General features: G+C 42.4%; 1 protein-coding gene across 1 annotated transcript in view; it reads left to right on the forward strand.

Moving 5' to 3' along the window:
* PTPRF (protein tyrosine phosphatase, receptor type, F) overlaps positions 1-27,978 on the forward strand; it is a 296,503-nt gene that overhangs the window by 48,902 nt on the left and 219,623 nt on the right. The window lies entirely within an intron of this gene.

Below are 27,978 nucleotides of genomic sequence, written 5' to 3' on the forward strand. Positions count from 1 at the left end.
ATTTATTTCAAGCTTTGTTTATGCATTTTTTGGGTTCAGACACTGGATGTTGTAACCTGTGTCAGCTAGGCTGGAGACTCCTGCTATTTAATGCAATCTCCCTGAGAAGCAAGTTAAGAGTGTAGGAGTTAGGCAAGCTGAAAGTTTGTCCTTTTTGTTGTAGAAAAATGGATTGACCTTGATTTTTTCTGATCAGAGATAGTTTTCATAGTTCTTCGCTAATCTTCCAACCTTTTCAATATGTTTTTTAAAGTCAAGGCACCAAGACCAAGAAGAGAAGTGGCTGTGTCTTGCCACAGTACAACAGCACTTTAGTCTACCACAGTGACCTTTGAATCCCTTTCTGGGCCTCTGATTCCCAGGATGCAAAGTCCTGTTTTATTAGTGTGACTTGGGTTTTTACTCACGAATACCTGCCCTTAAGTACATTAAAATGCATTTTGCTGGATCCCAGCTCATCCAGTTGTCCGAGTAATTCTGTACAGGTAATCTTCCCTTGGTGTTATTAGCTGACTGACAATCTTGGTAGAGCTTACCCTTTACTTTCCAAATCTAGTTGCAAGTTAGTTGCATTTATTCCCAGATGTTAGTCAGTGGTGACTATTTGCAGAGGTTGCTATGAGTATTTTAAGGAGATATTTAAAATATCCTATAGTAGTGATGGTAACATTCTTTGCAGATGGAAGGGAGTGCCAGGAAACTGGTAAAATAATATGGTTTGTGGTGCTGCTGCTTGCTGCTAGTAGTACTGACATCAGATGGGGGAAAAGTATGAGGTCTGCTGGCGCTTTCAGTGTTTTAGCTGAGCAGTTGTAAAAAGCAATGAAGTGGTAATAAGGATGCTTCTTTTTTGTTTCTTTGATTATCTGTTTGTTATATTCGTGCTTCAGAATGATACTGTAATAGAAGATGATCAAGCTCATTTTTGCAAACAACCAAGAGTATGAAATTTGTTTGCTCAAAATGTTAGTCAATCTTTTTTGATGGTGAATGTGTTTGGTTTAAAAAGGGGGAAAAAAAAGCGCATCTGGTAATGGATGCTTTTTCTCTGGTAAGATGTCTATCTTTATGTTTCAGTAGCTGAAAAGCAGTGGTGTACTTTTAATTGGATGCTGTGTTTAGTCCCTTGTGAGAATCAGTGCTTTGTCTATGCCAAAGACAAATCTCATTTATTTTGTTACTGTGAAAACACCATAGGGTGCTTACTGAAAGTTTTAAGTCATAGAAATGTCTTTTGCCCTGCATACTTTACTGACATCTGATGACTGAATTAAACCAAAGCACATTTTGTAGTGGACGATGGCTTTACATTTATATATGAATTGCAGCCTGCGATGCTAGACCTTGCCTTGAATGTCAGTTATGTTTGGGCTTTCTCTGTTGCATTGTAACATTAAGCCTTCACAGTAAAGGGCACTCACATGGTATTAAAAAGAAATAATTAGAGAGTATATTCCATTTAATGTAGTACAGGCTGGAAGGAACTTACAGTCCTGCTGTGCATTTCAGATAGCCCTTCATTACATGTATAACTCATTATTTCAATTTTTTTTTTTGGGTAATTAACAATGTGGCTTCCAGGAATGTATTTTGTAAAATTGGATTGAGACATGTAGATAGTACCTGGTCCAAACCTAAAGCAAATGGAAATGCCACCATTTTCCAACAGAAGTTCGTGGCACCAAGGGTGACCGTTCTGAGTTAGTGCTCTGGATAAAGTCAGCATGTCAAGAAGAGGTTTGGACTTGGTTTGTCTCTGCTACATGTGGTTATTCTACTTGAGCCCATACTGGGTTCTCTGGAGGTAGCCATGGTCTCATAGAAAGGACCATAATCAGTCCACTGTTGGTACTGATTAACACTGCAAATTTAAAAGGAAGATTGCACTCAGCGGATTCTTCTTGCTTGCTTTTGCCGCTTTTCTTGTTTGTTTCGTTGGGGTTTTTTATTATAAATGCTGTCTACATGTGATGACTTTGTTGGCTCATCTCAAAGGTGAGTAATAAAAGCCCTTGCAACTTAATTGCCACACGAGGAGGAGAAGGCAATGACTCGAGCCTCTGTACTTAGATATCAGAGTGCAGAACACCTACGTGTTTTCTTTGGATTTATTTTTAACCATATTCACGTCAACTGTTAGTGCTACTCTTGTTGTGCTACTTCTGTTAAAGGTTGTTTTGAAAAAGGGGTCTTAAAGAGGCCAGAAAATATTCAACTGCTTTATTCGTGTACGTCTTGTGTCCCTGAAAACCTCCATTTGTAATAACCCTTTTGAGTCTTGGCACTAGCACAGCTGTGCCTGGCAGGTAGGACTGTTCCTTTTCACCGTCTTGTCAAACCCTGTTGGTGGCTTGTGCGGGTGGGAGACGTGAGCGTGTTGCCGAGCTCTTGCTTTCGTTGTGGGGCCGTACGTAAGGCAGAGGTGGTGCTTCCTTGGTTTTCAGACTTGAAACTGAAGTTCTGTCTTTTGAGGTAAATGTGAGGGTTGTCATGTATTGGTTTCAGAAAGGATTTCGATCTTTGTATTTGGAAAAAATATAGACTTTAGCTATATTGTACTTATATATTGGTTTAATTTACAAGAGGGAAGATTCATTGGAAGAACTGAATGATGAGTGGTGAAAATCTTGTGAAATGCCAAAAACAGTTAAAATACTGATATGATGATGACAATTGTATTTTAATCCTATTTAGCATTAAAGAGAAACTTTAAGTAGTTTCAGGATGCAATAAAACCTTTAGAGAAGTGAATTTATCTTGTGCATTCACCACATTTGATTTATAGGGCATTTAATAAATGTGTGTGGGGGGGGGGGATGCTAGCGGGGGGAATCGGTAAAATTTGAAGAGAAAAACAGAGAAGATGCTTTCATAGTCCTGTGTAAAGGACTGGGATGCCTTGTCCTGGCACAGCATTCTCATTCTTGGCATGCTGACTACAAAGAGTTTAGTATGGCTCTTGGGAGGATGATGAGGGTAGTCCAAGAGTTGGAAAGGCTCCCTTTGCTCTTGTTTGGTGTAACAGGTAATGGCCCTGGCTGTTGATTTGTCATTTATACGTGCTGTATATAGACTTCCAACATACTTTTCTGTGCTCCATTACACACAGTTTATCAGGGGTTATGCAAAGTTCTTTAGTTACAAACGGTTGTTTTCAGCTTTCTGTGAGTTTATTTCATAGTTGAAATGTGCCCTGCTTGGTCTTCAGCCAAAGTTCAGGTCAGGGGGCTGTGTTTTGTGAGTTGGACATTTGGTTTTTGGATCTTTCTGCAAAAATTGTCTTTGTTCTTAAAAACAGAGAGTGGAAAAATACTTTTGTACCCTGTAAAACAGACTGTGGTGTTATTCACAGGTCTCAAGTCTGAAATGTTTGTGAAAACATTTGACATTACTTCAGGTGCGCTTCAGCAGTCAAGAGAAAATGGAACTTGATTTGCGAAAGGGAGTGACCCATAGAAAAATAAGCTGCTGAATAATATAAAGGGGATTTCATGCTAAATCATTAAGTGCATGTGAGTAAAGGATGATGTCTGAGCTTGTGTGTAACTAAATTGCCCATATATTCATTCTGTGAATGTAGCCAGAGCTGCTCTCATCGCAGCCTTTCGAAGATCCAGAGGTGCACAGCAGAGGCAGTCCTCCAGATCCTACAGCGCAGAGCCTGTAACGTGGGCAGGGAGAATTAATTCACATCGACACCGTGGAGTTTGTGTTCTAGTGTGTTTGTCTATTTCTTGAGGCAGTTGTGCAAATAGACAGTTTTCTTTGTTGAAGTTGCTCTATGGTTGTACTGTAGGCCACAAGGGTTTGGACTTGTCTGTCTTGACGATACCTCTTGAACCTTGATTCTGCCTTGGTAAATGTATGGAACATTTAACATACTTAACTGCCTATGTTTTGGGTTTTTTTTGCTAAGGTATGCCTCTGTTCCTCTGGCTGCAGAGTTGTGTGCCTTTATTCTAGGAGCAGAGTATCATTTGGGGTTTTTTTACACATTAAGACAGAGTCCCTGTATTGTTCAGTCAGCATCTATGCACAGCTCAACATCTTTTCAATTAGACACACAGCCTTCTGTTGCAGATAGAGCCTTTTTTTTCTGAGGCAAATTGAGCTAAAATGTCTGGCATTGTCTTTAATCTGTAGTATGTTGTGTGAGAGCAGTTTCCTGTGTAATTTTGAGGAATTTAAGAAACTCCACTTAACATATAAAGAGTAATATGCAGTATGCCACATGGTGTTTTCCAGTTTTATGTCAAATTACAGAAGAGACTATGAATTATTTTATGTTGTAATCATTGCTGGACTGTGTCAAACTCGAAGTCCGTTTATCCCAGAATTGCCCCAACGTAAGCCTCCAGTGACAGCCAACAAATGCTACATGTTTTAGGGAGTTGCAAAAAGAAAGATCTCATACTCTTGACTTTTCTCATCCCACTCAAATTAGTTCCCATTTCCTATGTAAAATTAGAAATTGTTGTAAGAAGTTGGACTTCTATTATTGCTTCTGTAAAGCATTATTAATTGCAACAACTCTAAATACTGTTATATCCACGTGGGCAAAGAAATAATGCCCAGCATAGATTTGTCAAGGTCAGATCAATCTAATTTCCTTTAATGACAGGATAACAGGCTTTGTGAATGGAGAAGCAGTAGATGTCATTTATCTTTAGTAAAGCTTTCAGTGCTCCCTCATGAGACTTTTTCCTGTGAAACATCTGCTCGTAGGGTGGGTATTTGGCAGTTTGGTAGCATTCAGCATTTGCAGTAATGATCTCTCTGATAGAATAGAGAACATGCTTATTAAATTTGCAGGCAACAACAAGCTGGGGAGAGCTGCAAGCATGTTGGAGGACACCATTAGAATTCAAAATGGTCTTTACAAATTGGAGAAACTATCTGAAAGGATGCATGTCAATAAGGAGAAATGTGGATAGATGTTTGAAAATAGGAGTAATCAGCTACATAAATACAGAATGAGAGACAACTGCCTAGACAGCTGCTATATAGAAAAGGTCTTGCAGTGCTAATGGATCAGAAACCATGCAGGAGTCGTCAATGCCATGCTGTTTTGAGAGCGATGAACATTACAGTGATATGCAGAAGTGAGGAGTACCATCCTGAAGACGCATCAAAAAGTCTTTCTACTCTACTCACATTGATAAGGCCTCCAATGAAACGACATCTCATCTTGAGCATCCCACTGCCAGAAGGGAAGGACTAATTGAAGAGAAGTCAGTCCTCCCTGTCCAGTGCTAGGAGAAGAAATAATGTGCTTAAAATGCAGCTGGGAAGTTCAGGTCAGGCACTAAGCAACACTTGCTGACATGAAAGATTGCTGAGCGCTGAATTGAATTTCCGGAGGAATTTCTGGAATCTCATATACAAACAGAAAGTGTTCCCTCATATAGGTTTTGAATTGCTAGTGTTATTTCCTAAATTGAGTGTTTCTTTGTCTTCATTTATGAACCAGGAAGGTACAGGCTCCTAGTCTGTCTTCTCTAGGTCGCCTGATACTCCGGTATTTTTATCCTGTCCTTTTTCATCCTCCTCTCAAGTGACAATCTCTCTCTTCCATCTGACTTTGTAACTTTGACTTAAAATCATCCTCTATATGTAGTTTCCTCATGAACCCTTACAGGTTTACTGTCTTTTTGCCCACATCCGTGCACTGACTAAAGGTCTTTCAGCTGCCTGTTACGTATGATGTGTGGTTCATCTTCTGAAGCCATAAGGTTAATTCTGCTCTGCAAATTGTAACCAGTAGTTCTAGGTTTGGTTTTTTCCCCTCCCTCGGTATGTGTTATGTATTTATCTGTAGGTAGTTGTCTGCCTGGAGACTTTACCCCACTACACATACGTACAGAGGTCTGTGTCTGAACTTTCACGGTTGCAGGAGCTTTGCTGGCCGGGTAGCCACCGCAGCAAGGCAGGGGGTTTGGGTGCATGTACGGTGGTTGGTGCCATGATGCACAAAAGCCTGGCTCTGTCATAGCACCAAATGTCTCTGCTATTCTGCAGTGATTGTCAAATATTTCTAATGATGTTGATGTGTTTGTGCCAGATGGTGTAACACATAGGTATAACTGGAGCAGAGCAGGTTGGAGGGTCTGCCTGTTGGACTGCTCCAGGAGAGCGATGCTGCTTGCTGTCTAGAGCAACACTGACCCACAGCCCTTGCAGGGTGCATTGAAATGGCTTCTGGCAGCAAACAATGCTTTGGGGAGACACTTGCAAAGGATGTTATAGGTCTTGTAAGACCTTCTAAAATCTGTCTTAATGCCTATTTGTGTGTATGAAAGGGAAAATATATTAAAAACGTGTGTTTGTGTAGAATGCTTTTAATGTCAATGGCAGTGGAAAAGGAGATGTGTAAAGTGGTGTGTGTTTTTTTTTTTCTTTCTTCTTCCAGTAGTTATTCTTCCTATTAATAACTATGCGACAACCTATGGACTTCTGTTTGGTGAGTGGAGTCCCAAGAGTATGAGATGGGAGTGTCTCATACTTCATGTTAAAAGATTATGGTTAATTCATTGCATATTTGTTTTGGGTAAGAAAAAGCTATTTGCCCACCTAAGCTTTTCCTTTCCTGCGTTTCATATAAGAGCCATGTACTTCTGGGAAAGCTTTCTCAAAAGCAGATCAGAGGAAATTTGCCTTTTTAATGAATTGATTTAAATCAAAATGCAGTCTATTACATGAGCTCCCGGTTTCTGGAAACTCTAGCCATTATGTTGGGGTGTTGTTTTGCAGTCAGACTTTGGCTTCAAATTGCAATTATTTTTCACAAGACGAAGAATGAAGTCTGTTGCCTGTTATGAATAATAGAGTATGGTAATATCACAGCTATATATGCAAACTCTGCAGACTGGCAGCACAGCTGCTAAGCGTTACGTTTTTAAAATATGTACAATCTGTTGTCAACAGAATTAAAACCAGGAACGTTATATGGTTTGTTTCTGCGTGAGGGTGTTTTGTAGTGAAATTTAATGATGAACTGCTCTACATTTTGACCTTTAAAATTTTTTCTGAGGCTTTGCACCTTCTAGTGAATTGAGGAGATTCTCAAATTAAGATGTGGAATCCTGATGGCCACCCTGACATTTCCTAGGCCTGACTGGATACCTGGGCTTGATTAGTTCTCTAATGTATCTGCTCTGCCAAGCTGGAGAGGTTCGCACACTCTGCAGCTGAGCTTTCTTTAAAGCGATTGCACTGTAAACCTCGTTCCAATTAAAAGGTGAATGCTGTTCTGGTAATGGAAAGTTGTTTTATTGTTCCTCTCCCCTGATATGCATGCGAGTGGAAGTGTTGTAGGAAAGTGTTATCGCTGTTGTTTTTGTAGTTCATTCTTATCTTCCATCAGTCTTCATATACAAAAAAGTGAGAAATGCAGTGTGCCCAGCTGTCTGAGGGCGACTGTGAATCAGCAAGATAAACCTTCAGAGGGTGTAATGGGCCTGACTGCAGATGATCCTTCAGCGCTTCGCTGCCATCCTGTAGCCTGTATCAGCTATTGAACCACAGGCACCAGGGGAAAATGGGTCAAAATACAGTGAAGAACCTACAGCAGCCCATCATTTTGGTGCTGAGAAGGGAATCGGGCCCTCTTGCTCAGGCTATCTTCTTCTGCTCTCCTCCTCCTACCTATGGAGCAGGGAAATCAGAGGGAACAACCCAGGAACATAAGAAAGTAAGAAATGAGTAAATGTGAAGAAAATAGTATATATTACATTTTCTGTCTCTCACTGGGAAAATGCTAGAACAGGCTTTGGAGTCTTGCTGCTTAAGAGAAGATGCAGACAAATGCTCTCCCGAAATGCCAGCGCTGGGGTGAAGGAGCCCGGTGCTGCTGAGCTGCTCCTTGGGTGGTTCTGGGCTCCCTTTCTCTCACCTGCAAAAAGAAACGCCAACATTAGCAGATCACTGATTGTGTCTGTGCTGGCAGAGGGTCCCAAAACTGATTTATAGCACTTGTTCAGCTTTCAGCGAGCAGCAAATGTGTTGCTTAATTATTCATGGCAGCTGTATTATTGCAGGAAATTAAGACATCAAGGAAACAAGTAAAAACTATTACTGAATAGAGCTATAAACAAGGTAAGGTGGAAAGAGATGCAGGGGGACAGCACTGAGATGTTAAAAATAACCCTCGTGCTCAGGAACGTTTCACACCTTCCGAAAATAATTGGTTAAATTCCCAGATCTTTAAGTGACCGTTAATAGTATGTAACTAAATATTCTATTAGCTAACAAGTTGGGTTTAATTTTTTACATTTGTCATCTAAATTACCACATTTGTGAATGTGTGAAACCTTCATATGGCTTCTCTCAGCATATCTACTTACGTGAGGACACAGTTCTCTTTGTCTTTGACTTTCCTCAAAAGAGTTGCCGTTTAACTTGTGCAGGAAGGTTAGGTCAACCTTTGGCTTTCTGTACCAAGGAAACTGGTTTTGAATCCCTGGGCTACCATTCTGCCTGGAGCGATGGTGGAGGATGCTGCTGCAGAGAGCAGAACCTGAATCCGAGCTGCTGGCACTAGATATCCATTGTTTGAAACCACTCTGCAGACAGACATGTGCACGCCCAGCTCTTTTTCAGATGGTATAGTGGCTTTATTTAAAGGTTTATTCATGAGTGTTGGTGACCTCTGCCACGAAACTGTCCTCTAATCTGTGTCTAATGCCCCATATTTATACAGGGCCCAGAGCTGTTGGCTTTGAAGAGCACCAGCACCTTCTTGCTCATCAGGTGGCACTAGGAGATGTCTGGTGTTTGACTGCTCCCCTTCATGCCTGGAGAGAGTTTCTCATTTGTTGTTGCTCCAAGTTCCCATTAGCTTTAAACCTTGCAGATCTCATGACAATTTTTCAAATATATAGTCAATAACAGACCAAAACTTACAGAGAAGGAAGTGGTTTAAAGAAAACCCTTTCAACTTCTCTTTTTAGAGTAGAATTATTAGCTTTATTAAAAAAATACAGGGAGCATCTCTAAGTTTGTGTGTAACCTCAGGCTTCCAAGAGTTTCCATTTCATTACTGTTCATAAGCTCATTATTTTGGTACATCTGTAGTAATTTTGGAGCCCTTTACTTTATAACTTCAATTATGTAGTTTGAAATGTAATGATATTAGAAGTCCTGTTATGGAGGACACGGAGCAATTTTAAGGCAAGCAAATGGGTGATTCAGCACTGTATCACAGAGAGTGTGTCTACAGACAGGGTTACCCTTTGGAACGTCTTTTCTGTGGTGCAGCTATACAAAGTGGCAAAAATTCAGAAGTTGTCATTATTCATAGTATTTCAAAATTAGTGACAAAATAGCCTCATGTAGTTCCATTCCCATGATGAGAGGTGTTGGAGTCCATTTGCAAACTTAGGCTATTTGGAGACTGTGCAAGTGTCAGAGATGGAAGGAAAAAATTCTTTATCTTGTTATATAAGGTTAATTTTCCTGAATCTTGCAAGCATGGTGTATGTGCAGCACATATATGAAAATAACATATGATAGGAATTGGGCAAAAAAGAGATCTTGCAAGAATCTAAAGACACTAAATCATAAGCATTGAGGAACATGTTCCTAAATTGTGTTTTGTGAAAGCCTGCTGTTCTGTACACGTGCATCTCAGAATCGCCCAAACAGAGCTTTGCTTGCAGACCTCATCAATTGGTTCTCAAGCCATTTGGGTTTTTTAATTCCTCTTGTGAAAGTGAAAATTATGTGGAAGGACTTGACTGTGCAATTAGCTGCTGAGCATTTTCTGCAGCAATAGTGGGAAGACAATACCAAGTCCCAGAATAGCAGTAGATAGAACCATAGGAACAAATCTGCTTCAGCGAAGAAGAGATATTCTAGTAACTAGTGAATGAAAGATAATTTATTTTTTAAATGTGCATATATTCACAGATGCAAGCAGAAAAGGCTGTTTGTATTAGAAATGCCTGTCGCCAGCTGACAGGTTAGCTATCACTTGCTGATTCCTCTCTGATTTGAGGTCCCTGCTCTTCGTAAGCAGAGGCTGCTGCTCTGCCCGCAGTCAGGGCTGAGCGTGTTATATGAGGTGCCAACTCTTTGACCTCTGGGCTGCTGGGGATGGCGTGCGTGTGGGTAAATTTTAGGAAAAAAACGTTCATCTTTCCTGTGCTGCAGCTGTGGTAGAGGGCACAGTGGGTTTCTTCTGTGGGCTGGGAGAGCCTGGTTAGTGTTCATTCAATGATCTATAGATCATCTGCTCAGACAAATTATATCTCTCAACAGCTTCACACTAAACTAATCTAGGCATTTAAAAAATAAATAAATGAGGCAGTGTCTATAAAGAGCTCCCGTCTAGTGAAGTGGAGCAGTTGGAGCCTGATTAATGAATCCCATTTACCAGCCTGCATGTGCGTTCACCGCTCCCCTCCACCGAGCTCCATCATCCAGGACAGCCCTTGTTGAACCACGCCGTGCACCGCCAGCGCCTCTGGCCGCGATCGCAGGCCACAGCGGTGGGGACGGGGCTTTCACCTCTGTGGTCAGTGTGTGGCCACGGGGCAGAAGACAGAACTCATGTGGGATATCCGTACCGCTGCTGGTACCCTGCCGGAGCTGCACCGTCCCTCTCCCAGCTCTGCCGTGTCCTGGGCCAAAGCGCAGTGGTGCGTGTTGGGGGAAACGTGATGTGATCCGTTCGGTGCTGGTGCCCCTCAGAGGTGTAATGTGTTGGTTTTCACCACATTAAAACACGGTTTTTACAAATGTGATAAAAAATACAGTTCAGATTTACTGACTGTGTTAGATGGCTGAGCTGATGGAAGGAACTGTGCTGAATGACAGAGCTAACTCTTTTCCTGAGACCAACACGGTTAGGGCAGCTGAACAAACCTTGGTGTTCATCCTCCTGTGTTTGGAATTGCTTAATAGACTTAAAGGCTCAGAATCTTAATGCAGCTCTTTTCTGTATTGATAGAGGTCTTTGAAGTCACTTAAACATTTTACTAAGTGTACATGCCAGGTTTTAGGTTATTTGTAGCAGGGTGTTTGATGATTTCTGATGTTCATTAGACTGTGTACCGGAAGCTCAGTCTGCATGCATAGCCACATGCCTACAATAATTTATTCTTCTGCCTTTTAGTGCCTGCTGCACCTGGACGTGTTACTCGAAAAGGGAATTGCTTCTTTTGGATCGTGAATAACAAAAAAAATTTCTCCCAAGACACAACATCTTTACATTTTTAGAAGGACTCAAGTTCCAGGACTATACGTGGGTGGGATTTTTTTTTTTCCCCCCCCAGGAGATGACAGGGCCAGACCCAGCAGCACTGAGATGTCCATTCCTTGTCGAGAGGTTTGAAAGCAGGTGAAAGGGCTCAGAAACCAGAGGAATACTTTTATTGGGTCTGAAATAGTCAGTACGTTAACTTCTGGTTTTGGATTATAGCTAGAGGCAGCAAGATATTATGAGTATAGAAAGTTATCTTCAATGATGTGGAATACATAACCTGAGTTTGTTTGTAAGCTGACTACAGTGAAATCAAGGAAACCAACACATTTCAAGCTTAATGGTGTTTTTTGAGCAATTGGAGAACTCCAAGTATGCGATAGCAGCTCGTTTTTGTGTGTAATGTCTGTTTCATACAGTGCATGAGACAGAAAGGCTTTGGGAATGACTGGTCTATGTGCAGGGAAGGGCACTGGGCATGTGAATTGCCAGCTCTTCTTGGTGAAAAAGCTGGAAGGAGCGTAGTGAATGGGACATGGGACTCTGGGAGGGGAAAGTCTCATGGTTAAAGCAGTTTTTGGTGTCCCAGGGGTTTGAATTCCAGAAGTCATGGAGATGCCTCTAATTGTGAAAGGGGAGTGAATCTATAGAGGGAGTAAATTTTAAAGGAAAGTGATAAAATGTAACCTAAACACAGAAGATGGTGCCACTTCAGTTACATCATGACAGCATTTACTAAAGGGACAAAACCACATAACTTTTCAGATTACAAAATGTTCCAGATCGTCTCTAGTGTGTGCCATCGTGTGAAAGTTAATGCTGGGGTGCGTATTACAGATCCCTTGGAAGAACGATGAAGAGCTGCTATCTGTTCTGAGACTTGATTAAAAATATGGAGAGATTGAGCCTGGGCCTTGAGCATCAAGTTTTTAAGCTGCAGAAAGGGTGAATAAGAGGGAAAAACTGCATCTGCCTGGGGAAGTTTAAATACCTTTTCTCAACATGTTTGCAGATGGCTCACGTTACAGGTATGTGAGAAATGTTTGCATTTTTGAGAGGTGCTTGAGACATGCTGGTCTCCCATCTGCACCTCTGCTTCTTGTGATTTAACACTTTTGAAGTTCTTTGGGGAGTTACATTTTGTCCCTGCAATGTTTTTTAAGTTATAAATGATTTTTATAAGCAAGTCCTCTTGACTATGGATTGGCAATCTCTGTAAATTATTTGGTAGGATACTTAATTTGAAGTTACTTCATTGCTTTTGACAAGATGTTTCTGCTGCTGTCTCTGTTGATGATTCATAGCTCAAGTGAAGTGCTTAGCACTTCAGAAAACACATAACACAGGCAATCCTACTCATAAAGTCTTTCCATCCTTAAAAAAAAAAAAAAGGCAGAAGATCCCATGAGAGCTGTGGTGGACTGTGCTGAAATGGTGTGTGAAGCTTGTCTGCAGGACTGGCTCTGAAATGTAGAGGGAGAAGCAGGGACCCTTCCTGATACTGAATCAGAGGAGAAACCGAGATAACACATGTTCTTAATTTCTTTATTTTCTCCTGAGCACATGTATGAGCAGCCAGGGGAGTTTGCGAGTCTGTTAATGGTTGTGTGCATGCATGGGGATTAATATTTGTGTGCATGCATGGGCACAGGGTGCTCGCTGCAATCCCATATGATTTGGGACCTTCTCCTTTAACAGCTGGGCTCACGGCACTGTTTTGCATGTTCTTGCCGCAGCAGTGGGATATCTGGGTGGGTGATTAGAAGGAAGTGGAAAATGAAGAGGCCTTGTACTGGTTAGAGGAAAAAACATAAAATGGAGTATTGAAGTACTGGCACCATCTGGATGTGGCTGATACTGTGCTCAGTGTCTGTGTCGGAGCAAAAAGGGATCCCTGTTAAAATTATGCGGACACAAACCTTTTAAGGGCAGGAGGAGGGAGTGGCTGGCTGCCTAAATTCCTTCTGTTTTACCATTACTGATGTTTTCCTGTAAGAAGCTTCAATGAGGAAACTGACAGATGGCAACAAAGGGAATGGTGCAAACAAGGGCACTCCTGCAAAATAAACATTGAGCTTTAACTGTTTCACTGAAGTGTTTAAAACACATGTAAGAATTTTGGGCAGAACTACACAGATATGCTGCGGTGGTTAGGTGAAATTTCAGAAAAAAGCAATGGTAGTTGTTTTTTCCCCAGCCAAGCTGAATTCCAGGGATGCCACCGAGAGCAGCTGCGCACCCTGAATGCTGATGGGCAGCTGGTGCTGGTCGCGCTCCCCCACCAACTTCCTCCACGTTTCAAGAAAATTCTCATTTTCTTGTTTCTGGCATCACATTGTAGGAGTGCATTTGCAGCTGTATGAGTTCAGCGAAAAGGAACAAAATCATGAAGAGACGGAAGAGTTTAAGAAGTGGCGGGGAAACGTGGCTGGTTTGGGCAGGTGGTGTTTGAGGGCTCTGTACTGGCAGCCAGTTAGGGGTAGAGCAAATTCACTCATTTCAAATAGTTATTCCAGATTTGGATTGGTTTTAGCTGTGTGACTGCTCTTGGTCTCATGGAAGGATGGAGAAGACTAGGGAATTGAAAGATTTGTTGCTGGAACTGGATGAGGTAAACGTAGGTGGAGGAAATTTTAGATAAATTGAGATGATCATGATGTAGGCTTGTTTATAGACTTTTGTCTTTTAAATCTAAAGCAGTGTTGTAGCTGCTGTATGTTTGAAAGCACTTAAGGTTTGAGTGGACCATAAAAATATGGGCAGATGTTCTTCCTTCTTGACTCTCAGCATTCAGGATATTCAAACCACTGCGATGGCTTTCTTCGGAAATTGTTTTATGGGGATCTCCACAGTATTTTAAAGCCAAACCGAGACTTTTTCTCCAGCATTTAACCTTCATTAGAGACATGTCAAAAGACATTCCAGTGTGTGTTTCTGCAGGTATAAATTACATCATTTACATTATAAAGAGAAAGCCTTTTTAAGTCAAAGCAAAAGAAGGTGGAGTGGAAAGGTGAGCTTCTGCACCTCCACCTCATTACCTGGTCTTTGAATGCTGGGTTTCTTGCCTCGGCTTTGTGCTAGTGCTGTGGCAGGCAGGAGTTCAAGCTGAATTTATGCTGTGTTTGACTGGTATTTTTGCTTGGAAGTCACTGATGTACTAATGAATGCAAACTCAATTTAGACCCTCATAGGAACTTTGGTATTGCCTGTTGCACGTTCCTCTGAAATGCTGACTGAGAAACGAATATTTTCTTTTTTAATATTAAAGAACAATAACAGCTTATTTAACATTGGATAAGAAAGAGACTTCAGCAGCAATGCAGTTCACTGAAATAACGAAGATATTTCTCTGAGCTGCTCTACATCAAAGCTTATGGAGCAGGATTTCTCTGCCACATTGTGACCTCTGCAGTGCTTCAAAGTGCCGGTGCTTTGCCCTTCAGCCAGCTCCATGTTTTTACTTTGACTAGTGGTGTTCTGGCTTAAACTACAGAAAAGGACTTTTATCTAAGCACTTCCTTGGAAAACTTTTCTTTAAGTACATGGACTTCTGAAATCAAATGCTCCAAATGCTTTTTTTCAGTTGCCATATGAGCATACTTGGCAGAAATAGAAGAAATTTGAGTAGAGGGGAGCTACTTAGGGAAGAAACTCTCCCTTTTGGTGGTTTCTGCAAAACTAAGTGCATGTCCTTTCAGTGATATTAATTTTTGCTCTTTTGTAGTTATTGCGTGCAAACTGTTGTGTTTTCGATGTATCACTAATGTTTTAGCACTCTTACTCATTAAGGAGCTCTGTCTCATTTGTACACAGGAGTTGTAATTCTGTGCATTGTGTCATGGAAAGTGAGAGTAATTTATTGTCTCTGCTAATGGTGCGTGTGATCTGGATCAAAGTTCTCTTGAAACCTCCATAAACCCGTAATAGCCTGTTATCGGTTAATGCTGGCCAGTATCAGTCATTTTTCGCTACAGGAAATGAAAATGTTCAAGCATTAGGCCAGGCACCATTTTCCTTCCTGTTCCTTCCTTATCTCCTTATTTCAGTCATGTGTTGCTTTACACTGGAGACAGTTTGCATGCCATATAGGTTGGGTATCAACTTAATCTGCAAATCTGTGTGTTTCCTGTGGATTTTTACATGTTAGTGACTTTCCGAAGAGTTTGGTTCAACCCATCGGTCTCAGAAGCTGTTCCATTTTGGTTGGGATTCTCCTTGCGGTGGACTGCGTGGTGGGGTACCTTTCTCCGTGTATCCTTGGGAACGTCTTTCCTTGTTGCTGTTTCCCCAGGCAGGGCTCCAGGCACGTGCCCATGGTGTATTACAGCACCTTGTCTCTAACACAAATGAAACCATCGGTAGCCCATCTATTGTCTTCCTTGAAGAAAGTAAATCAAAACCAAGAATGGCAGTTCAAGTGGTCCTGCTTTGTACAGACCCATTTTCTTCTTGGAAAAGCCAAGAAGAGCCTCTAAAAGCAGATGTAGCTCTGGTGACACCACTCCAGCTGGGTGTGCAGGGACATTTGGATTCTGCTTCCCACTCTGCTTTTGGCTCACTGGGAGGAGGAAAGACTTGGCAAGGATGCTTAGCATGGCGCAGACTTTATTTGTCCTTCCAGACATGGGAATTAAAATGCCTCAGTGTTTATGGAGGAAGGTAGCTACTGCGGCTATTTACAGTTAGTCTCCTTATGCTGACTTGCTTACTTTTTGGATACATTTTCAGCTATTGCTAATGAATTTAAGAAACAGATGAATAATTTTTGCTTTAATTAAGACTAATCTTGTGATTTGAAGTAATATGTTATTTTTTCTGTTTTAAAAGCTGATATGGAGAAAAAGCAGCTCAATAGACCATTTAATGAAGGGTAAAAATGATCAGGTCATGCATTTTCTCCTTGTATTGTTCGACCATAACATAATATATATCCTGTCATTATTCCCACCCGATCCATTAGCCATCACAGTTCAGAAATAAACAAATTCCCTGCTCCCTTCTCCATTAAATGTAATTTTATAAACTGCATTATAACAAAGCTAACTGAGCTATAAGTAGGGCAAAAAGACCCTAGTTTTTGATGTAAATGGCATAAATCTGATTGTGCAGAGAGGATGTGTGGGAAGGTATTGTTGCTGTAAGGATATTAGATGAATAAATTTAAAAAAAATTAAATCAAAGAACTGTTTTAGAATTCAGTAGTTGCAATCAAGAAGTAAAAGTCTTTTGGAGGAAAATGGAAATGTTTCTCCTCCTAGAGGTGCACACCGAAAGACAAGAGTCAAAAATCACAGGTTGCAACCAGGGTGATACAATTGGTTCTATGGGGAGACTTTTTGATGATGAGGGTCGTGCACAGTTGGAACAGGAGACAAGAGAGGTTTGAGGGGTCTTAATTTGTGGAGGTGTTCAAAGCTCAGCAGGACAAGGTCCTGAGCTACCTCCTTTAAACTTCAAACACTACTTCAAAGTTAGAGTTTCTCTCAGTAGGAGGTTAAGTAGCTGACCTGCGCATGTCCCTTCCAACTTAAATTATTCAGTCCTTTGTGCCATGGACTAAGACACTGAACATAAGAAATTTGGGAAACACCTTTGTTGATGCTGTGAGCTTCTGTATGGCATCTACTCAGAGCACCTTGCAGTGGATTGAGAAGTGATGTATTTCCCTGGTACCTTGTTTTCAGCTTCTGGAAACACGTGTGTGAAAATAGCAGGTGAGTTGGAAATGCAGAAATAAAGCTTTCTGTCTTCAAAAGTAGTAGAGAATAGAACAACCTTAAAATTTACCTTGGTTTACATGTCATCTTCCTTTTTTGAAGGGGTATGGCAGAGATTGTTCTCTTCTTTCTCAGCTTTTTGACCATATTTCCTTTTTATGGGGATGGCGAAAACTGGTGTATAACATTATTCAGTACAGCATGCAGTATGCTGTAAACGAGTGTTGATCTCTCCTTTCTGGGCTTTGCATTATTTATAGATCAACTTCTACATAATTGCATTTAAATACTAGTAACCAGTCATGTTTACCATAAAATCAGAAAATGCATATTTCAGGCAATTTCTTCATAACTGTTTCATCTTTTCCTCTTTGGGTGTCCCTGTCATTCTGAACTCTGCTAGACCCCAGCTCCTCCTGTGTCTGCATTGAAGTGATAGCTGCTAACGAGAGTTAGCCTCCAACATTGTCAGGATATCCATGTTCCTGAGCTGGCCTCAACCACTGTTTTTTCCTATCCGGCATCCCCAAAACAATGTGAAATCATGGGCTGAGTGCCGAGCTCCTGGTGCCTCCTTGGGCATCCTTGGCTTCGGTGATCCTGTGCCTTGTCCTGGCTGCAACTGCCAGGTTTTGCGGTGATACCATGGGGCTGACCTTGCCTCTGACAGTGGGGGAGTCACCTGGCCCCAGTCTACTTCTGATCTCATTTGAGTCATCTTGAGGTAAAGGTTCTTCTCTCTCCTGTTGAGCAGCAGGAGATGAGCTGATTCTCTCAGTGTAGATGAGTGTTTGTAAGAATTCAATCTTGGAGAATCTTGGAATGAATTTGGAAAAAAAATAACCTGATGTGATGGTCAAAAGTTCAAGTGAGAGCTGTGGGGAAGGTTGAGGTTGCTGCAGAGTGTTTGCTAATTAGGAATGGAGGGCAGCGCTTTACCACAGAGTTGTTGAAGAGCTCTAGACCTGCTTCTATATGTCCATAACGTCTGTTGGTCTGAAGGGACACCTCAAAGAGTGTGCGCTTGTGCTTCAGTGGCAGCAGTCTGCTGAGTCTGGGTACCACTTGTGTCCTCCTGACTGAGCAGTTTTGTTTCTGTAATTGGCAGGTGGTGATGAATGCAGTCCTTGAGCAAGTTGCTCTTGTTTTTCCTGTGCTTAAAAATGACAAGTGGACACATTAAATAATGCCCTCACCTTCCCTACTGCGCTTGCAAAAGTAGCAACCAGCATATGGCGAGTGAGTTGGGTGGCTTTTTGTCTCCTTTCAGCAGCCCGTTCCCTCTTAGGAAGGCGTGATAGATTTTCTGCTAATTCTCTGCTAATATTTTTTATATATATATGTATATAATTTTTTTTTCTTTTTAAATCCCTCCTCCCTACCTCCACCTCCCAACCCAAGCCCCCAGCCCTGCACGCATTCCCTGTGCTGGGAAGGGACTGGCTGGGGGAACTGTCAGCATCAGCCTAAAGCTCAGATGGCTGCAACGATTAGATATGGGAGCTGATTATCATTTCAGGGGCAGAAGATAATCAACATTACACCTAATTATAAATGTGCTTGTTTAATCTCTTAACATTTCTCATTTGACCTGTGTCATGCCTGATCCTTCGAGCCTGTGTAAATGGTGTCGAGGATTGCTGCCTCCCATTCACTGCGCTTTGCTGCCGGAGTGTCTTGCCCATACATATCTGTGTCAGTCCTCTCTTTTTCAGATTGAGGTTAAATCCATTTAAGGTAAACAGATTAACACATTTTCCCATGTCTAACGTGAGAGCAGCGGGTCTGTCATTTCCCTAAAAGCATTGCATGAGACAGGTCCCAGATGCTGAGCTTTTCTGGGCAGCTGTGCTATTTGCTTGACTGGATGGGTTTTACAGCTGGTGTCCGGCTGTTCTTTGTTATGTTTATCTGCAGTCTCTGGGGCTAATCAGATTAGCAGATAGTGTAATCTTGCTAAATATCTGATTCCCTTCTGAGCCCCCGGGGTGTCAGCTTTACTGGTCTCTGTGGTTTCTGCAGGGGGCTGTGCTTTGGGAGGTGGCAGAGGTCGCTCAGAAGTGGCAGCTGCGTCTCCCTGGTCCTGCACTGGAGTCCAGCGTAGGCTTGTTCTGGCAACTTCTGTTACAGCTCTGTGCAACAAGCGTGTATGTGAAGATAAAGTCCGCTAAAAGGAATTAGCTTGGATGATTTGCCTTAAATTTTGTCCTTTCCTGAAGATCTGTCCTTGGTCCATATTTTTTTCTACTGCCAGTTCTTCAACCCAAGTTACTGTTGCTTGCTTGTGAGACAGAGGCTGTTGGGTTTCCAGAAATACTGCTGGTGGCTTGGGTTCTTTGGAAATGGTGGTTGGACCCATCACCGTGACTTCTCCAACCTGGAGGGCTCTGGTTTGAGCTGCTTGCATTGCTGAGCATGGCTGTGAAGATGTTGTGGAGAGTAGGACAGGGACAAACGTGCTGGTGGGTTGTGATGGAGCTCAGCTGTAATGTGTGTTTAATGGGGAGGAGGAAAGCAGTGGAGATGGGAAATAAAGGGACTACAAAATCCGCTCTATGATTGCAGAAATTAGGGGGTTTGGCATGTTTATGACCTGTCTGTAGTGTGCACAAACTGAGCACAGCACATCTCAGCCTGAAACAACTTATTTAGTGGCTGCAAAAAGATTCAGTAAGGCAGAATTATACTTTTAAAGCACATCCAGCACATGCAATGAGTGTATATAGAGTATTATTCCTTCTGTATAAAATATATTTGATTTTTCTTTTTTGAAGAAGTGTTTCATGCTTTTAATATGGTCTAGAACTCTAGACAGGTTGAAACTCTTGTGGTTTTTTTTTTAAAAAAAGGTTTCGCTACCAGAGTCCAAAGTTACAAAAGCCCTGTTTGTACTGGTAAAGGGTTTTTATTGGAAAATCTTGCTGAGTATGTCCTGCACTAACTACTTCTGACCTCTGTGTAAACCAGAACACGTTTCTTGCCCCTTTGAACAAGCAAGCAAAGCTTCCTGGTAGAGCATGGTTGCCTGCCTCCGGCCCACCAGAGTGGTACGAGCAGGTGAAGGTCTCTCTATTCTGTGTACTTGATCTCTCTTAACAGAGCCCCTGTTGGCTGCAGACTTGTCCCAGGCAGGAGAAAACTCACCAAACTGTTGATAATCCATGATAATGCATAGGTAAAATGCGCTGTGGATTGCGGACTTTAGGAGTGTTGCTGTTGAACAGACCCTACCTGCTGTGTTTTCCCCTTAAAATGATGCCAGCTTTCTTGTTGGTGGACATAATGTAAATAGTTTGTGGGCTTTAATGGCATCTTAGGGTTTGTTAGTTTTGGTTGGTTGTGTAGAGGTCCTGCTCAGGAACTAAGCTGACTCTCTCTAACCCTTTCCTAAAGCCTTGGTGTTTTCTGAGGAGGGAGGAGGGTCCCTGTCCAGGTGCCAGGCTCTCGTCCTGTGGGTTCCGGGTCCGGACTCGTGCTGACTCTGTTGGAGCAGCACCAGCATCTTGTCTGTCTGTGCTGACTTCTGCCAGCCTTGAAGAAACCACCCAGGGTCTGTCACAGATGCAAGGATCTGCCCCCCCTTTTTAGCCTCCGCAGGGTCTGTATGGAGCTTAAACAGAGAAGTGAACAGTCAGACATTAAACCTCAACATTTTTTACTATAACGAATCTATCAGAAAAAAGTAACAGAAGGCTCCGGCTAGGAGAGTATGGGATTTATAGACTTCCTAATGCTGCCTCCAGGAATGAAGATTTTCTTTCCCATACTGATGAACTCCTTCATTGCACAACAGCAGTAGAAGAAAAATCAGTAAACCTGGTGAGATCTTCTGAAGGAGGACACAAGTTTCATACTCAGGATCTCTCCACATAAGGCACAAGCTCCACTTCACAGTGCACACATCCTATATGTATTTATTTAAATACTTCAGCTAGCCCAGCCTGCAGCTTCTGTAGGAGCCCCACTGTTTGGTGTTGCCAGTGTTTACTCTTTTATCCCTCCACAGTGCCAAGACTGATCTCCTCCACACCACAGATCTCTGACCTAAGTGGTTGCCCTTTAACTTGAACTGCATTTCTGAGCATCTGTAATTCTGGGGGCAGATGGTTGTGGTTTATTAAAATGGATTCCAATACTGGTAATATATTCCTGAACTGGCAGTGTGCGCTGCAGCCCTTTCCTTACAACATCATTTAATGAGCTGGAGAGAAAGTTCAGCATTTCAGAGACGGCAGAGTGAAGAGGAGGGGGCTTTCCCTGAGTGGTGAGCCCTGATGAGCAGGACTCGATTGCCACTTTGGAGATCAGAATTGATCTGTTCCAGGCTCCTCTGAACCGAATTTTGCCTGTCCTTGTTGAAACAGTTTGACAAGACTATTGTTTAGGGAAGCAAGTGCAGCGGTGCAAGAACTTGCTTCGTTGTAGGTTGTAGTCACTAAATGCTTTTGCTGGACTTGGGTCCTGTCTGAGTCCAGTGGAGTTTTCCCTGCTTTGGCTCGGGGAATGGCAGGCAGACCTCTAGAACAGGTGCCGGAGGGGAGCTGGCATTTTAATGCACTATACTATTTTTCTCTGTTTATCTGTCAGCTGTCATTAATATCTGAGGATGCAGTTTCTGCTGCTTTAGCAGGAAAATTGCTTTCACAAATGAAAATGTGGCTGCCTTTGTTCTTGACTAAGAGGTGTAAAAGTGCTGGATGTCCCAGTGAGTGGCTCGTACCGCTGCTGGCTGCGGGGATAGAGGTGGTGGAGCAGGCGCAGATTCTCTGCAGCTTTGGGATATGATACAGGAATGAGTCTCCCTGTCTCTTCCCTCCCTCCCCAGAGTTTGCCGGAGGGGCTGTGGTTACTGCTTAGCTCTTAAACAGGGAAGCAGACTTTTTTTTTAACAGTTTCTACCACAGAGGTATCAGTCTGAAGGAGAGTACATCAGAGTAGGAGTCATTACTCTTTGTTTCTGTAAAACCCATAATGAGATAAACAGTTGCAAAACAGATACTTTTAAAAAATAAAATGCTAAGTTTTAGGTTCTTATTTTATGAAAGAATCCCTTTTGGGTGGATCTTAAAGCTTGTATTGAGCCCTATTTAAGCTATGCAGTTCATGAGAATTAACCTTTTCCAGGAGGGGGTCACCCAAAAGCTGAACCCTCTTAAAATTAGGAATACAAACCTTCCTTTTTTTCTTTCAGTGTCAAAGAGGTGAGAAATATTTTTTAAAAGAAGTTTTTGTTTGTTTCCTGGTATTTTTGGGCCAGAATTGCTTAAAAATATATCATGGCTTGAACATACTGCCATTCCAAAAGCATTAGCTAGTGTGGAATGGTGTGATTCCATCATCTGTAACACAAAAATATTGCTGACTTACATCATGGAAAGTTCCACACTGCATTTGTGGGTGGCCTCATAAAAGTGCGGTGTCAGCCTGAAGCGGGGGGTCTGGAGAAGGACCGAGAATGTGATTTCCTGACCTACTGCAGGCACTCGGAGAGCGTTTTCAGTTTCCTGCCTCTTGGATTGTTTGACGCAACTGTAGGGTTTATTTCATTCCTGACACTCAGATCTTAGCTCCGTACTTTATCATCAGACCTTGCTGAGCCAAAATTTGCGTTACACCCTCCTTACAGTCTATGTATTACAATGGGGAGCTAGTTTGTATGAAGCAGTCTCTTTTGAGCTGGCAGAGAAAAGCCTAACAAGGACCAGAGGCTGGAGGAGCTGGCTAAAACACATCCTGTGTCAGAAGGGAGGTCAGACTGGATGATAGAGTGGACCATTCAGTCCTAAAAATCTATGAATATTAATATGCATCTGTTACAGTGTAGAGTACAGTGAGGTCATTGATTAATGCCATTTCTGCCCTAAGCTGTTGTCCTGTAAGGGGGTTCTCCAAGTCTCCTGCTACTGCTGCTGCTCCGGGGCACCTTGCTGACTAAAGGTTAATTATCTGTTGTGTGGCTATTAAAACAAAAGACTTACTGTTCTGAATTTATTACTTTTACATTCAGTTGAACTACTGTTTCTCTTGCAAGTATGAAATAAGAGCACCCAGCTCAGTCTTTTCTCGGAGACAGTTCTCTAGAGTTTTGTCAACCCCGTTGTCCAAGGGCAAAGTCGCGGTTGATGCAGGTATTAGATTATTTTGCCTTGTAAAAAGGAAAGAGAATTTCTAATAGTGTATTTTTGTATTGTTCCATATCCATTTCTATGCACTTCCTAATGTTTAGTTTCCTTTTATGACTGTGCCCGCACTGAGCAGCTCACTGAAAACATCTACTTGGGTAGTTATGTTCAGTGCCCTTCCCGAGTGGTTACAGTTAATTTAAAATCCAGAAAAGTGTATGATTGGTTTAAATTATTCCCTGCAAAATGCATTACCTTAAATTAGACAACACTGACTTTCATCTGCCTTCACTGGCCATTTGTGCAGGTTTGTTACATGGGGGGGAGGGGAAACCCCACAACCCTGTTTTGTTATAATTCTGATTCAGTTCTGTCTTGGAGAACTGGCTATCCTCATGCTTGCCCTCTTTTCCTAATTGAATAATAAACTCTAGTCTCAGGTCGGAACTTGGGGGCACTACAGCGTTGGTCTTTTTGCTGTGTGAAAAATTAAATAGATTCAGGTTGTATTGGGAATTTCACCAGGTAGCAAACAGGCCTTGAATTAGCCTCATGAAAATACTGCTCAGAGAAAATGACTACTCTAAGAAGAGCATAAAAAGCAGATGCTGCTGTGCGTTTTGTGGAGTACTCGGCGGATTGTGAGAGGGGAACCCTTAGGAATGAGTGGGAGCTAGTCGTGTCCTAGCAGCTGCAGATGACAAGCCTTTGCTGCCCACTGGCATGGGAAGCTGCCCTTGGTCATCCAGGCCAAAGTACCCAAGCTTGGGGCAAACCCAAATCAATTCGGAGACAGAGATTATGCCGTAGCAGCCTTAAAAACAAGCAATGATGCGGGCACTGGTAGTTCCTATGGATGGTGTTTGTCACATGTCGATGGCCAACTGTCATGGTTAAGAAGACTTATTCAAATGCTTTTTCTTTTTTCTGCAGCAGCCTTCCAGGGCTTCACAAGAGCCACATGGTGCAGTAGTGTGAGAGGCCAGCACCATTTTGTGTAGCACACCGCCTTGATTGGGTGGTAAATAATGCTACTGGGGTTCAAACAGAAGGAGTCGCTAAGAGTCAGGTTTTTTGGCTTTTTTGCTACCATCTGGTTTAAAACAGATTAGATAAGAAGGCTGCTGTTCAGAAATTTATTTCTGTCGCAAAGTTTTCCATGATTGCTTTGAAGAATAGCCCAGGTTCTACTTAACCAACAAAACAAAAAAACCAAAAACTTTGAGACTTATGGTGCTATGAATGTGTTTTAGAGATGTAACAAGTACCTAAACAAAGTTTGTCTGTGCTAAAATTTGATTCTAAATGTCTTGAAAGCAGGAGCTTTTTCCTTTTCAGTAGCTCCCCTGTTGAACACAAGAGTATTAAAAAACAACAGTGGTGGTAAGCTTGTGGAAAATCCAGTTATTAGACCTGAAAGGGTTAAGCTATTGCTGGTTTTGAGTTAAAATTATATTTTAGAAATAAGATAATCAGTAAATGAGTGGTCCAAAATATTACTGTTCTGAATGCTTATTTTTTAACATACGTGGAAGACTTAATGTGATTCCTTGCATTAGAAATTTTTTCCCTTTAGTCCAATAATCTCTTATGCTGCTCAGGAGTTTTACCTGCATAGTTTATAGGTTTAGTAGTCTGATACAGTGCTATGAATTTGTAAGCTATTCCTATAATCTAGTATAAATCTGAGGTTGTTTTGGCTGCAGTCTGGTTAAGTATACAGTGGGAGGCAGGCTGCCCGTGGACGTGCCCACGTACTCAGTGCGGGACTGCCCTTTGCAAGGGGCATTGCCGAGCAGCGGGACAGCTTGGAGGGCTCTGCAGGCTTGCCTGGCTCTGGGCTGGGGCTCTGTTGTCTTCTGGAGCAAGTAAAACATGTCTACGTTGAAAGAATACTTGACAATATGAGGGCATCATTCATCAGTGCCAAATTTTTTCATCTCCATGGAGCAAAGGGACGCGGGAGTACCTGGCAGTGCTGTAGCTGCGGGAGCCTTCTTTTGCTCATTTTAGCTGTCCTCCTGCAGATACGTTGCAGCTCAGAGGTTACAGCTGTGGCCACGTCTAAACTGCAAAATTTGAAATAAAATGAGGATTCTTGAACTTTGAAAAGGGATAGAAGACTTCTACTTGTAGCAAATAGCGATGGAAGGGAATTTCCTCCCTCCTTTCTCAGACAGGATTGCTCTGAGCTGTTCACAACAGATGTTTGTCTAGCATGTTCTTAAAAACTTCTGGTGAGAGAAGAGCCTACTGTTTCCCCAGCAAGCTGTTCCAGTGTTTAACTGTCAGTACATTTATACCATGGAAGTATGGTATAGCAGTTTACCCCAAACATCCTAACCTTAAACTCCTTTCAGCAGTTCTGTGACTCTGAATTCTTGTCCATTCACGACACACACAAAAAAAATATTCCTTTTCATCTTGCGATTTCCTTCCAGATGCTTGAAGGCTGTTCTCAGGTTCTCCCTCTCCCTGCTGCCACTGCTCCTCCTTTTCTTCCTAAGCAAGATAAACTTCATTTCATCATTGTTGTCACCTTGTTTTCCTCCATTCTCATCCAGCCTTTCCTGACTGCTTAGACTCTCTGTGAAAGTCTTCCCTCCGATAGTTTCACCCACCATTCATATGAGCTGTCTCCCACGTAGCTGGAGAAGTTGTTGGGTGTGTTTTGTTCTGTTCGTTTGCTTTCTCAGAGTAGCCAAGGTTTCCAACACTAATCAGTGGTTGTGACAATTCCTAGCAGTATTCCTGAAAACAGTGTGTGGGCCTGCAGTCCAACCTGATGCAGTTTACTTTTGGGAACACTGAATTCCATTAGGGACACAGGGAAAATATGGGGAGATAACCACTGACTTGATATGAAATAATTCAGAGGATTATACAACTAATGTACCTTGGTTGTTGCATCTTGAGCTGTTCACTTCTATGTATATACAGGTAATAGACCATGGCTGTGTTGCCTGTCTGGGGTTGCTGCTGCACCCAGTATATCACCTGCTCCCTCCTCCCCAGAGATGCAGTGGGGGGCAGTGGGGCCAGCCTCTCTTCTCCTCATCCCTCTCACCTGCAGAGCCTGCTGCCTTGCTGCTCTGTGCTCTTCAACTAATGGATGTCGGTTACTGCATTTAGCAGCATATTGTGGGTAGGCTTTCTCTCTCTAGTGCCTGACCTTAAAACTAGATGGAGTGACTTGTCAGGGTAGAAGCTTCCTCAGTGCAGGGGCTGAACTGCACTGGCTGAAGGAGTATTGCTAGGAACAGGCTCCCTCATTTCCCTGCCTTCCTGTGAAGCTATTATGCTGCTTCTGCAGTTAATATTTTTCTTTTGAGAGGGCATATTTCTTGACAATGGCTCATTCCTCCTCCAGGAGGATGCAGCTGGTGAGAAGGGCCCTTTTTTGTGCCATGTCCTAGGTGTTTAAGCACTAGAGTAAAAAGATTTGCCCAGCTTGAACACATTCTTCAGCTCCCCATCCAGCCAGCTGGTTCTCAGTCTGAGCTCCCAGGCTCAGCTTCAAAGAGGCTAAACCTTAGCTGCTCTGCTAGTCTCGGTAATGATTTTCTTCACCTGAAAGATTTAATAACCCCTTCACTTGCACCACAAAAAGCAGGTTGTCTTAGAGATCCAGGCAAACAAGGTACATATGTCCTTCTCCAGTGTGTAGGTTATTACCTAGAGATTGCGAATGGACACTTCTGCTGTCTCTGCAAAGCCCCGTCCATCTTCCAAGGAGCAAGTAGTTAGCTGTTGTGAGAGGACAGCAGAGAGCAGTGTCTGTACACCCTGATGGATGACTAATCAGGGAGGACCCTTCCAGCAAAAGATAGATTTCATTAATTCTGCCTCTTTTTACCATTTGGGGATCTCAGAACTATCGGGAGAAAATCAGAGTTCTGAGCACAGTTGATGGTTATGCATTGGCAGTTTCTCTTGTCAGTGCTCAGGCTTGAGTCCTTGTCAGTCTAATCGTTATCTGCTGACTTGTACACAAACTTCCATAAAGGTTTCATTGTTCCTGGTCCTCCATGTTACACAAAGTGCTAAGCTTTCTCCTTATGCCATGCAAAGTATAATCAAAGTGGCTTTATCAAGCTAATAAGTAGTAATAGTTCAGCATCTCCAGGGAGAAGTGTAGAGCCCTGACCATTAAATGCAGTTTCTTTGAAGGCACGGAGAAAAAAATGGAGCAATGTTTTGGTTTTGTTGGTGCTGTTTTAATACCCACGTCAGTGCACTTTCTTCCAGATGTTTCTCTGAAATCTCCCTTATACTGAGGTTAGCAGGCCAGCCACACTACTACTTGACAAACTGGCAAGAACAAGAATGTCACATGCCTCGTGTGTGAAGAGTGAGAAACCAGTAACTACTTGTCCATGCTCACCTGCTTTGTTGATACCAAGAGATCTCATGGTGACAAATGTGGTTTTGAAAGTCTGCTGCTCGGTGTCCATGAATTAGCTCTTGAACCTTCACGTCAGTGGCAATCAGGAAAGTCTGTAAGAGCTGGATACAATGGAAAGTGAAAGAGCACTTGAGGAACCAAGAAGATCTGGTTATGTAAAATACATATGCAATATATATTTTCCATGGCATTAAGTTCTTGTGATGGTGCCAGAGTCTGAACAGTTTATTTTCTCATGGACAAAGTTAAAGTAATTCCGGGGTTAGAGAAAAAGGCTGTCTGCTGTGATTGCTGCTGGCAGCAGAACCTGCTCTTTTCCTGCTTCCGCGGTCACGTTTGGAGGACTCGGGACTTGCCAAAGGCATTTTCCTGGAAACCAAGGCTTGACAACAGTGGGCTCTACACGCTGCTGCTGCTCTTGTTATTCACTGCGTGGCTATTGATAGTCTATGAACAGTCGAAAAGAAATAGAAATATAGTAATGCAAAGAGTTAATGGAATCGCCAGTCCGGGATAGTGGTCTCCTGCTCT

The sequence above is a fragment of the Cariama cristata genome, unplaced genomic scaffold (assembly GCF_000690535.1).
Source record: "Cariama cristata isolate BGI_N322 unplaced genomic scaffold, ASM69053v1 scaffold1975, whole genome shotgun sequence".
NCBI lineage: Eukaryota > Metazoa > Chordata > Aves > Cariamiformes > Cariamidae > Cariama > Cariama cristata.